The sequence below is a fragment of the Hyperoodon ampullatus genome (genome assembly GCF_949752795.1).
Source record: "Hyperoodon ampullatus genome assembly, chromosome: 6".
In the NCBI taxonomy this organism is placed as follows: Eukaryota; Metazoa; Chordata; class Mammalia; order Artiodactyla; family Ziphiidae; genus Hyperoodon; species Hyperoodon ampullatus.
The window spans coordinates 10798710-10811406 of record NC_136919.1 but is presented as its reverse complement, the minus strand read 5'-3'; the positions used below and the strand labels follow the sequence as shown (position 1 = coordinate 10811406).

Sequence of the window (12697 nt, the reverse complement as noted above, 5' to 3'; positions counted from 1 at the left end):
TTTTTTTAAAAAACGATGTTTTAGAATTAAGGAAATATTTTATAGAAAGAATAAACATCATACCATATTTTTAAAAACAATGTTTTCATAATTTTTAAATGTAAAAGAATCACATGCTCATTATTTAAAATTCAAATAAGAAATAAATAAAAACTGAAAATCTCTTTCCTCATCATCTGCAATCATTTCCTCAATGGAAATCACCTATAACTATAATAAATCAGTTTAATAACTTGTTTAAAATAATAAATATAATTATAACAAACTATTTATTGTATTATCTATCATTAAAAGGATAAATATCATAAGTAAACTAAATATTTATTTTATTTCCTTGAAGACCTTTATCCATGAACATATAAATAGATACATACCACAACTCTGTGGTTTTTTGGAGGGTGGCTTAAAACAAAAACTACCTCATTTTATTTTATTTTATTTTATTTTATTTTATTTTATTTTGGCTGCACCACATGCCTTGCAGGATTCTCAGTTTCCTGACCAGGGATTGAACCCAGGCCACGGCAGTGAAAGCCCAGAATCCTAACCACTAGGCCAGCAGGGAACTCCCCAAAACGACCTCATTTTATACTTACTCCCACACAATCTGCTTTTTCACTCAGATATACATTACAGATAGCCTTCCACAACAATCTTGTTATAGTTATATTAACTATACAGTTATATGCCTTAGTATGAACACCTTGGTTATTATTGTTCAAATATATTTAAATATTCTCTTTTGACCAAAACTATAAGGTCCATTCATTCTGACCTTTGCAACCCACATCCCTCAATTAAGAGAAAAAACAAGTGAGATGGGAGATTCACTTCATTTCTCTTAGCAAAAATTAAAATGTAGTATCAACTCTCTGAATCCTTTAAAATAAGATAAGCCACTAAATCTTTCATGATAATGACAGGAAAACAAATGCCTTGGTCATGAATAATTTATCATACACATAAGTCTGAGATAGAAACAGATTCTCATAGCAAAAGTCAAATTAAATAAGGCAGCAGGAGAAGAGGCTTGTCAACTTAGCCTTCTGAAATTTTTTATCCCAGAGGTAGGAAGGAAGGTGAAGTGCAGGTGAAGTGAGACAAGAACTAAAAAGACAAATCAAAGCCAAAAGAAAAATGCAAAAAATGATGAGAATTGGGACTTCCCTGGTGGCGCAGTGGTTAAGAATCCATCTGCCAATGCAGGTGACACGGGTTCAAGCCCTGGTCCAGGAAGATCCCACATGCCACAGAGCAACTAAGCCCATGCGCCACAACTACTAAGCCCGCGTGCCAGAGCTACTGAATCCCACATGCCTAGAGCCCTTGCTCCGCAACAAGAGAAGCCACTGCAATGAGAAGCCTGCACACCACAACGAAGAGTAGCCCCCACTCTCTGCAACTAGAGAAAGCCCGTGCACAGCAACAAAGACCCAACGCAGGCATGCATGCATGCATAAATTTATTTATTTATTTATTTATTTATTTATTTTAAATGATGAGAATTCAGGAAAAATATGGGGTTCAGGCCAGTGTTTCCCAAACCTGGTTGAACATCAGAATCATCTAGAGGTGCTTTTAAAAATGCAGGTTCCTGAGTTCTACCCCAGATCACAAGTAGGGCCCTACAATCTGTATTTTATTATAATAAGTTCACCAGGTATTTAGAGCCACTGAAGGCTGGTTTGAAGCAAAGCCAAGCCCACCAACTTAACACTGGATTCTGACCACCACACTTCATGTCATCCACTTCTCAACTATTGCCCAAACTTCTGTGCCACCATCTGATACTACCACTAGTCTTCTGAGTACAGAAAAATATAGCCATACTTACGTTGCTATTGAGTAACTCTCTTCAGAATGAATAAAACTTTGCACCATGCTGTGGCAGCCAAACAAATCAAACTGTGTCTGATGTTTTATAGAAACAGATGCACTTGAGTTTATGTTCTCTCAAAAACTAAAACCTACCTAAAGAACCTAATGAATGGGACCTTCCCTGGTGGTCCAGTGGTTAAGAATCCGACTTCCAACACAGGGGACACAGCTTTGATCGCTGGTCAGGGAACTACGATCCCACATGCCGCAGGGCAACTAATCCCGCGCACCACGACTACTGAGCCTGCATGCCACGACTAGAGAGCCTGTATGGTGCAACTACTAAGCCTGCATGCCACAACTAGACAGCCCATGTGCCGCAACTACTGAGCCCATGCTCTGGAGCCCGTGCGCCACAACAAAAGATCCTGCATGCCGCAACGAGGGTCCCACATGCTGCAACTAAGACCCGACGCAGCCAAAGTAAATAAAATAAATTAAAAAAAAAAAAAGAAAGCAGCCATTAGCGTTTCTTTAAAAATAAAGAACCTAATGAATGAACAAGGTTAAATTCAGATGACTGTCCCACCCAAGAAGTCTTTATAGAAATCAAAAACTTTTCTTTCTTTCATACTGGTGGACACATAGGAGGTAATTCACATATTGCTGTTTGTCAAGATGCCATGCATCCTATAGGTATTTATTTTCAACCACCAATTATTTCCAAATTTCTGAAAACATTAGAAAAGAATGTCTGACAGGGCTTCCCTGGTGGCTCAGTGGTTAAGAATCCGCCTGTCGATGCAGGGGACATGGGTTCGAGCCCTGGTCCGGGAAGATCCCACATGCTGCGGAGCAACTAAGCCCGTGCACCACAACTACTGAGCCTACGCTCTGGAGCCCGTGAGCCACAACTGCTGAAGCCCGTGCGCGTAGAGCCCATGCTCCGCAACAAGAGAGGACACCGCAGTGAGAAGCCCGCGCACCGCAACGAGGAGTGTCCCCCACTCACCACAACTGGAGAAAGCTTGCGCGTAGCAACAAAGACCCAGCGCAGCCAAAAAAATAAATAAAAAGAATGTCTGACATGTTCTTTGAAAAATGTACAACTAAACAAGCATGCCATTTATTTCCCCAGACAATCAGTAGTCTCTATATATGCCAATGAAAAAATTACATATTTTAGCCACCAAAATCCTCTATAGTTTCTATTGGATAAAACTAAGTGCTACAGGAAGGGAGAACTTATGTGAGTTTGAGGGTGTTTCCTGCATATGGGACTTGTAAATAAATACCTGCAACAGAGAAAATATGTGGCATGTATAGTGGACAAGAGCAGAACAGTTCAGAGATTATGTTTGGGCGCACTGAAAAAGTAAAAGGACAAATTACAGACAGTCTTGTGAGCCAGGCAGAAAAGTTTAGAATTAGTGCAACAGGAAACCACTTTAAGTGGTTAGCTCTGCAAGGAGATAACAAAAGCAAGACTTTGGGAAGATTCACCAAGCAGATGAAGTAGGAGGAAGGGAGGAGAGATCTGAGACAAAAAGAAATAGAAATCTGTTGCACAAAAGAGCTAAGCTAAGAGGGAGGCAGCAGGAATAGACAGAATGAAAAGGATATCTCAAAAAGGCATTTTAGCTTTGGTTGCTTTTTGTTTTTCAAATAGATTTTTTCGGGGGGGGCGGTTACTACGTAGTTACTGAAAAATTCATACAAAAGAGAAAACTAAAGTCCACCAGTTGCCCCCCCCGCATCATTCTGTTCAGTGTATTATTCTTCCAGATATTTCAGAGATATTTAAAATATTAATATATGTATTTATATTTAGAGAAAATATCACAAATTACACATAATTTTCCGTAACCTTTTTTCACTTAAAACATTGTGGCCATCTTTCCAGGTCAAAGGATTAGAGCCATCGTGTAACTGACTCAAACAGAAAAGATAGTGATGAAGTTCAAACAGACTGGAAGCAAAAATGTTAACAGTTGAAATCTCCAAGTTGTAGAATTAAAGGTGATTTTTAAGTTTATCATTTACAACTCATCTATGTCTTCCAAGCGTTTGGCAATAAATATGAACTATTTCAACAATTAAGAAAAATTATTTAAATGCCTTTTTTTAAAAAGCAAAGATTTCTTTTAGATGCAACATCTACCTACGTTTGGCTGAAAAGCATATGGAAGAATCCACAGAGGGAAAGGAAGAAAAGATGGACTATTTTTATTAAGAAAGGGTACCGGTAGAAAGCACAGCTGCAGGGACAGTGGAAAGTAAAGGGCTCCAGGTCCATGGTTGAAGTGGTCACTTTGGAGAGCAGACACATCGGCCTCAGAGAATGAAAATTACAAAGCAAATTCCAGCCTACTTCTGTTCTCCTCTCAGGCTGTATCTCAATAGGATCCAACTGGGTGATCCCAAATCTTGCAAGAGGCCTTCCATGGAATAGACATTCCATAAATGATTGCCAAATGAATTCCCTTATGTTTTATGACACAATTATGTTTATAACTTATGAAACTCCTTGAAGTAAGCATAGGATACCTTCAAACCATCTGTGCCATGAAGTAGAGTTCCAATGCAGATATAATTTTATTATCTACCAGATATCAGGACAAAGCTATCTTGATTATACTTGCTATAGAACCCCTGAATTTACACTGTAGCCCAACTTCCCCTCCTACTCTTCAGACTAACTAAATCTACTGAAAAATACATGCACAATCCATCAAAATCACATGCCCCTTTCTCTTCTCTTCCCAGTACAGTGGGTCCTCCGTATCCAAGATGTGGAGGACCAAAGATACTGCACCATTTTATATAAGGGACTTGAGCATTCTCGGATTCTGGTGTCCAAGGAGGATCCTGGAATCAATTCCTGTGGATACCGAGGGACAACTGTAAATAGCTGAGGCAAAACAGTAGAGTAAAAAAGAAATAAATGGTTTGGGATAGTATGGAGTTAGAAAACCTGAATTTAATTCCAATTTCTGCCATGGTTATGTGTTCTTGGACAAGTGAGTCACCTCTTAAGCCTTAATTCTCCGTGAAAGAGAGACTAAGTATACCTGTCCTATTTTCACAGGATTGTTGTGAGGCCTCAGAGAGAGCACAGTGAACACATGTGCTGCAAACAGCACACAGCAGCACAGCCCAATGCATCCTGGCCTTTGACGGTACTACTCCATGGCGTATCCCCACTTTTAGTAGATAAGATTCCCTCACTCCCCAGATTCTCACCTACTTGTCAACCAGAAGCACGTATTTGCAAGCTGTCTAGCTGAGGTTATTAATCTATAACCTGGGGCTGAATGCAGGCATTTTTCTGTATATATGTGTCACCAGCATAGACAGTCCATCAGAGCCACAATCTATTTATTTAGGTCTTTGTAAACTTCTCTCAGAAATATTTTAGTTTTTAGTGTACAAATCTTACACTTCTTTTGTTAAATTTATTCCTAAGTATTTTTATTCTTTTGATGCAATCGTGAATGGAACTGTTTTCTCACTTTCATTTTTGGACCGTTGCTAGCTATAAAAATACACCTGATTTTTGTATATTGATCTGGTATCCTGTGACCTTGCTAAACTGAATTAGTTCTACTTGTTTTGTGTTTTTTTGTGTGAATTATTTAGGATTATATATAGGATTATGTCGCCTATGAATAAAAACAGTTTTAAGACATCCAGTTTAGATGCCTTCCTCCCTAACCCTCACATTACTGTACTAGCTAGAACCTCCAGTGAATGTTGAAAAGAAGTAGTAAGAGCACATTCTTACCTACCTGATTCCCAATCTTAGGGGAAAGGTACTTATATTTACCCAATTAAGTATTATGTTAGCTTTAGGCTCTTCATAGATGTCCTTGGTCAAATTGCTGAAGTTGCCTTCTATTCCTAGTTTGTTGGGAGATTTTGATCATGAATGGGTATTGAATTTTGTCAAATGTTTTTCCTGTGTCTACTCAGATGATCACGTGGGGCGTTTTAACCTTTATTTTATTAGACTTATTTTATGGCCCAGAATACTCTTAGAGACTGTTCTATGTGTACTTGAAAAGAATGTATATTCTGCATGGAGTATTCAATAAACATGAGCTATGGTAAGTTGGTTGATTACTTCTCAATTTGTTATAAGCCTATGCTTGTTGTTGATGGTTTTATTCAGCTTTACAGTTGCTTTTTGGGGACAGGCTGTGTTGACCTTCTCACTCACTCATGCCAGAAATGAATCTCCTCCTCAGGTATGTTTTTACAAATCTCATAAGTGATAAAATCCTAATCTTGGTGAAACCAAACAGCTAGTCTGAATTCCAGTCTATTTTCCTGAAATTAGACCCAAGTACCATAACAAACTGCTCAAATACAACTCAATCCCAAAATACACTTAGGAGGAAAAACTTCCTGAGGAAGGCAGAGGAATAAAGTCACTCTGGAATATTGGAATGATTTTCAAATCCCAAAGGCAACAATACAAAAACTTGAATATCAAAGACTTATCTTCAGTTTCCACCACCAAAAGCCCTAACTGTTGGAGTCACTAGTACCTTCTATGTGTGTATACAATCTGAACCAGCCCCAGAGCCAATCATGGCTAGGGCGAGAGTACCTGGACAGCCTCAGATCTTGTCACCAGGTAGGTACTCAAATAGGGGTTATGCAGTGAGGTACACTGAGGGCTACAAGTGGCCCTGGCCACTGCAATTAAGCCATCAGCACGCTTATAACTCCCAGCCAATAACTGAGTGGTTTGAAAGTATCTTTTCTACTTGCCAAACTTCAAGCATTACCTAATGCCTGGATTTTCACTGCAGTTGCCAGATCCCCATCCTTTCCCACCCCAGGGCTAGCAAATAATTCCTAATCAACCATGCCCCTGAATTTGCCCTACCTTTGCACTATCCCTCAAATACCGGACTTACTGGGGAGTTTCTACAATCTCCATGCTACCTGTTTCCTGACTGAAACTATCATATCAGAAAATGTGTCTGCTCTATTAATATTCTCCTTAGAATGCACCTGCAGCTTCTACTGAATAGTCAGTGGCCATAGCCCCAGGTAAATGGATATCTGGACACCAAGCTGGGTTTATCCTCTTTCCTGAGTATTTAAGATTTGAACACAAATGCTTCAGTTAGTCTGTGCTGAGCATGGGTGCTGGAAAGACATGACAAGGCAGGGCAAATCAGGGGCAGCCATCTTCCATCATGGACACAGAAGCAAAGAGTATCAGTCTGAACGAGAAGAGAAATATGAAACAGAAGCACCAGAGAAGCAGAGATAAGCCTCCACAGAGAGATGGGAAAGAAATCCTGGTCTTGCTCCTTCATGAAATCCAACTGAATGCTCCCTCCTTGGACCCCAAGAGAAACCCTGTATTTTCCACCAATGTCCCCATTTTAAACTAGCTTAAGGAGAGTGTCTTTCTTACAATTTAACTACTTGAGTCAACACCTCTGGTTTTCCTCCCTTGCTACCAGTCTATATTTCCCAGGCACCAACACTGTTCACACACTTTCGTGTGTTACTTCGCCATAATACAGCTCCCTGTGTTCAACTCATGTTTTTCTGACTATGCCAAGTTTCTTTACAAACCCCTAAGACTAGATCATATTCTCAAAGCTCTCAAGTTTTCTTTGGCTATGATGAACAGGGGAATGAAAGGCAGTGTGGTCTTAACCTTTTAGCCTTAGCTTCTCATCTGGGAACTACCACCTACTACATAGAGTTGTGATGGGGATTATATAAGGTGAGAATAAAGTGCTTAGCACGGCATCTGACATATGGCAAGCCCCACTAAAGGTAGCTCTTTTCTATAATAGCTTGATTAAACTTGTACATACTAAACAATAGGTAAAAATCATATCACTAATATTTAGGATCTAAATGGCACCAAGTATATCAAGAAAACTAATCAAGAGTAATTCCTGCCGGGCAGCAATCTTTTTACATGACAGCACTACATCACTAACATGTGAGCAGCCGTATCAACTCCCAATCAACATTTATTTCTTCCAAACTTGTTTCTAGTCCCACTGTACTTCTGAAGCTTTTCAAATTACCCTGTTATCTTTCATCTGCATTTGTAGGATCATTTCCACTAATTTACCAATGTTGCTTTTGAGGTTTGTTTGCTCGGTGATATTTTTATCCAAGGTATTTCAAAAGAGAAAACAAAGATCAGAGGTTGAAACTAACTGGTCAGACTTAACTTATAAAACTTAAGAGAATATATTTTTGGTGAAAGATAATTAAGGGTCAAAATTATCACGACTATTAGGAAAGGGTGACTAAGGTATTTTAATTTTAAGTTTTTGTCTAACAAAACCTCTCACAAAGGGAAAGAGAGACAGAGAGAAACAAAGGGACAGAGACTAGATTTCACAATTAAGATTATCTTGATGAAAATGATGTTTAGGGCCTGGCTTTTATTGCATCCTAGTTATGTTGAAAGATTCCTGGACAGCTGAGATGTTAAATAATGCACACACCAAAAACAATCAACAAAAATCCCAGGACAAAATCATTACATAAAGGATTTTACTTCCTTCTTGATTACCCTTCAACATAAGGAAAAACAATTCCTAGAAGAATCATTTGTTGTTAGACTCACGTAACAAATAATTCTGTCAATAGGACTGATCACATGAGTAGTAATTCTATCAACAGTATTAGAGCCTATCATAAACATCTACGCATACATAGTGAAGACACACATTCACACACAATGGTGAGATTTTGCTTTAAGTCACAGAAGACATACATTTTTTCTATTTCACACCTAGCTCCAAAGGCCCATTGCACTGAGCCTTCTTCTAGCTAGCCTGTGGCTGTTTTCTACCTTCTCCTCCTCCTTCCCAATCTTTTAGCCCCATGATTCTCAAGGTATGAATTTAAAGGATCCTCATGGTACATTAATCCAACTTTCATCCATCTTATGAGTGACTGATGTTCAGTTCATTTCTACTTATGAATAAAGGCTATAAGTAACTTGTTAATGGACTGTCAATAAAATTTGGTGTTTATAAACTAAAAGTAACAAGAGACTCTTTAGCATTCTACTAATAAGCCTGGCTGCCACAAAATGGGTGGCAATGGTGCAAAGATCCTACTGCAAACACACACATAAAATCAACTGGAAATCTTGCAGTTCTCTGAACTCCATTATCACTGTTGAGGGAATTAGTGGTAGTTTTCAATTACTGTTATTCTTGCTTTTTAATCTTCATTATGGCTCATTCAGCATCATCGTTTTCAAATTAGTTTGATACATGCTGTGTATGATAGTACACCAACAGTATCCTTATTTTAAAATCTTCTAGTACTGTAATTAGACTTTGACAAGTATATGCCATGTTTCAAATATGAACCATACCTCAATTGCTAATGCACATTTATCATCCTCCCTCCAAATTTATTTGCACGTTAATAGTCCATTATCAATGAATTTTCAACTGGAAAGCAGGAATAGGAAGGTTAAGTAGATAATGGGGTCCTGCCTAAGTCAGCTGTGTTTCTAACCTACGTAAGTCACTGAGGTCAAAAAAGTTGGCATCCATTGCCATAATCAAGCAAGCTGCAACAGGCTGCCAGGTCACTCTGCTTCCAGCCTAGTTGTCCTCCCAAAGCTTTTCTCTTCTTAACTACTTCAGGGAGCATTAGAAACTCACCCCACCCATCATCTTTTAATTTTCACAGCCTGATAATTCTACTCATGGCTTCTTAGAATCTTACATCCCCTTAAACAACCTTCTTCCTTCACTACTATCTTAAACAAATCCTCATTCAGGAAAATTTCTGTTCTCCCAATTTCCATTTTTATAAGGAAAACCCACACCTTCGACTATAACATTCATAAAAACTCTTCTTCATGCCCAAGGAAGGAAGTCTCAGACCCAAGGGACAGCACGGAGCTATTAATGCCTCTTCTTGCAGTCTCCCTGGAAGCAGATTGTCAGCTCTTGGATATAAGAGCACATCCTTCTTGCCCCGACTCCCCAAACTCAGATCTCTTTGCATTAACGGTCAGCTATATCACCTTTCCCCCATCCCCCAATATTCAAAAAAAAAAAAAAAAAGCAACTGGATAGCCACTGAATAAGCCAAGATTTTGAAGTTTGAGAGGCAATGGAAGGAAGGCAGCAGAATGGATTCCCATATAATATTAATTAGAGTTTCCAAACATGCTCTTAGAATGAGCTAAAGGCTCACTCCATCTCTCATATCTTGAGGGCTAGCAGTATTACTTTTCAGAAAAACTTGGTTTTCTGTTCCGTTTAATTATGAGTTTTACAAGCATTGTTTTCCGTTTTTCGGTCTGATCCCTTGCTCTTGGCTCTTCAGTTAGGGCCTGTTGCCACCTAGTGGACTAAGTGGGAATAAATGCCAATACATCATCACAGCTTCTCACCACTGTGCTCTCAGAAGAGACCACTAGATGGAGACTTCAAATTTGAAGCAGAAGGAGAGTGCCTAAACCTATCTAGAAAACCAGTTAGTTGGTATAAGACTACACAAAAAACTAATAAAAACTCACACAAATAAAAGCGAACGTGTCCAAAATGACACTGAGGTTAAGGATATAGGCTTTGACTCTTTTGAACATAATCACAAAAATCTACAATAAATATTACCAAGTTGAATTACCAAGACTCCACGTTCCCAATGCAGAGGGCCCAGTTTCGATCCCTGGGCAGGGAACTAGATCCCACATGCATGCCGCAACTAAGAGTTCACATGTCACAACTAAAGAGCCCACCTGCCACAACTAAGACCCAGTGCAACCAAATAAATAAATAATTTTAAAAATCCACAGTTTTTGAAACATACATAACTTAAAACAAAACAAACAAACAAAAAAAAAATGTGGCATAAAGAGACACATATAGACAAAAGAAACAGAACAGCAAGCCCTGAAATAAGCCCTCACCTATATGGTCAATGACTGTCAACAAGGTTGCCAAGACTATTCAATGAGGAAAGGACCATCTTTTCAACAAAGTGATGGCAAAAGTGAATATCCACATGCAAAAGGATGAATGTGAACATCATCTTATACCATATTATACAAAAAATAACTCAAAATAGATCAAAGACCTAAATGTAAGACATAAAACTTTTAAAGGAAAACAAAGGGGAAAAGCTTCCTGGCACTGGATTTGGCAATGATTTCTTGGCTATGACACCAAAGGCACAGACAACAAAAGAAAAAATAAGTAAATTGTGGGCTTCCCTGGTGGCGCAGTGGTTGAGAGTCCGCCTGCCAATGCAGGGGACATGGGTTCGTGCCCTGGTCCGGGAAGATCCCACATGCCACGGAGCGGCTGGGCCTGTGACCCATGGCCGCTGAGCCTGAGCGTCCAAGAGCCTGTGCTCCGCAACGGAAGAGGCCACAACAGTGAGAGGCCCGCGTACCGCAAAAAAAAAAAAAAAAAAAAAGTAAATTGTACTACATCAAAATTTAAAACAACTGTATATGAAAGGACACAACAGTGAAAAGGTAATCATAAACTGGGAGAAAATATTTGCAAATCATATATCTGATAAGGGGTAATATCCATAATATATAAAGAAATCTTAGAATTAAAAAAACAAAAAACAAAATAACAACAACAACAAAAAACCTGATTAGAAGATGGACAAAAGACTTAAATAGGCACTTCTCCAAAGATGATATACAAATGGCCAATAAGCACATGAAAATACATTCAACAGCATTAATCATTAGGGAAATACAAATCAAAACCACAGTGAGATACTACTATTGGGTGTGTGTGATACTATCAAAAACACAGAAAATAGGAGGATGCAGAAAAATCAGAACCCTTGTACACTGCTGCATGGGATTGTAAAATGACACAGCCACTGTGGAAAACAGTATGGTGGTTCCTCAAAAAATTAAAAATAGAATTACCATATGATCCAGCAATTCCAGTTCTGGCTATGTACCCAAAAGAACTGAAAATAGGGACTTGAAGAGCTATTTGTACACTCAATATTCATAGCAGCATTATTCACAACGTTCACAATAGTTAAAAGCTATAAGCAACCCAAGTATCCATCAACAGATGTATGGATAGACAAAATGTGGTATATAACAAACAATGGAATATTAGTCCATCTCAAAAAGGAAGGAAATTCTGACATGCTACAACATGGATCAACCTTGAAAACAGTATGCTAAGTGAAAGAAGTCAGCCACAAAGGGACAAATACAGCATGACTCCACTTATATGAGATACCTAGATTAGCCAAATTCATAGACAGAAAGTAGAATGGTGGGTGCCGGAGTCTGGAGAATGGGGAAATACTGTTTATGGCTACAGGTTCGTTTTTGCAAGATAGAAAGAATTCTGTGGATGGATGGTGGTGATGGTTTCATAACAATACTAGTGTGGTACTTAACGGCACTAAACCGTACACTTAAAAAATGGTTAAGATAATAAATGTTTTGATCTGTATATTTCACCACAGTTTTTTAAAATAAATAATAAGAAAAAAACTATAGCTAACATGATTCTTAATAGTGAAATATTGAACTCTTTCCCTCTAAGATCAAAAACAAGAATGTCATCCTCGGGCTTCCCTGGTGGTGCAGTGGTTAAGAATCCGCCTGCCAATGCAGGGGACACGGGTTCGAGCACTGGTCCGGGAAGATCCCACATGCCGCGGAGCAACTAAGCCCGTGCGCCACAACTACTGAGCCTGCGCTCTACAGCCCGCGAGCCACAACTACTGAGCTCACGTGCCACAACTACCGAAGCCCGCGTGCATAGAGCCCGTGCTCCGCAACAAGAGAAGCCACCGCAATGAGAAGCCCGTGCACCGCAACAAAGAGTAGCCCCTGCTCGCCACAACTAGAGAAAGCCTGCACACA

General features: G+C 39.1%; 1 protein-coding gene across 5 annotated transcripts in view; it reads right to left on the bottom strand.

Annotated features, from left to right (window-relative positions):
* The window catches only part of NR6A1 (nuclear receptor subfamily 6 group A member 1), a gene marked incomplete at both ends in the record, with an annotated part of 203555 nt that overhangs the window by 149529 nt on the left and 41329 nt on the right, over positions 1-12697 (bottom strand). The gene's annotated exons all lie outside the window — the stretch shown is intronic.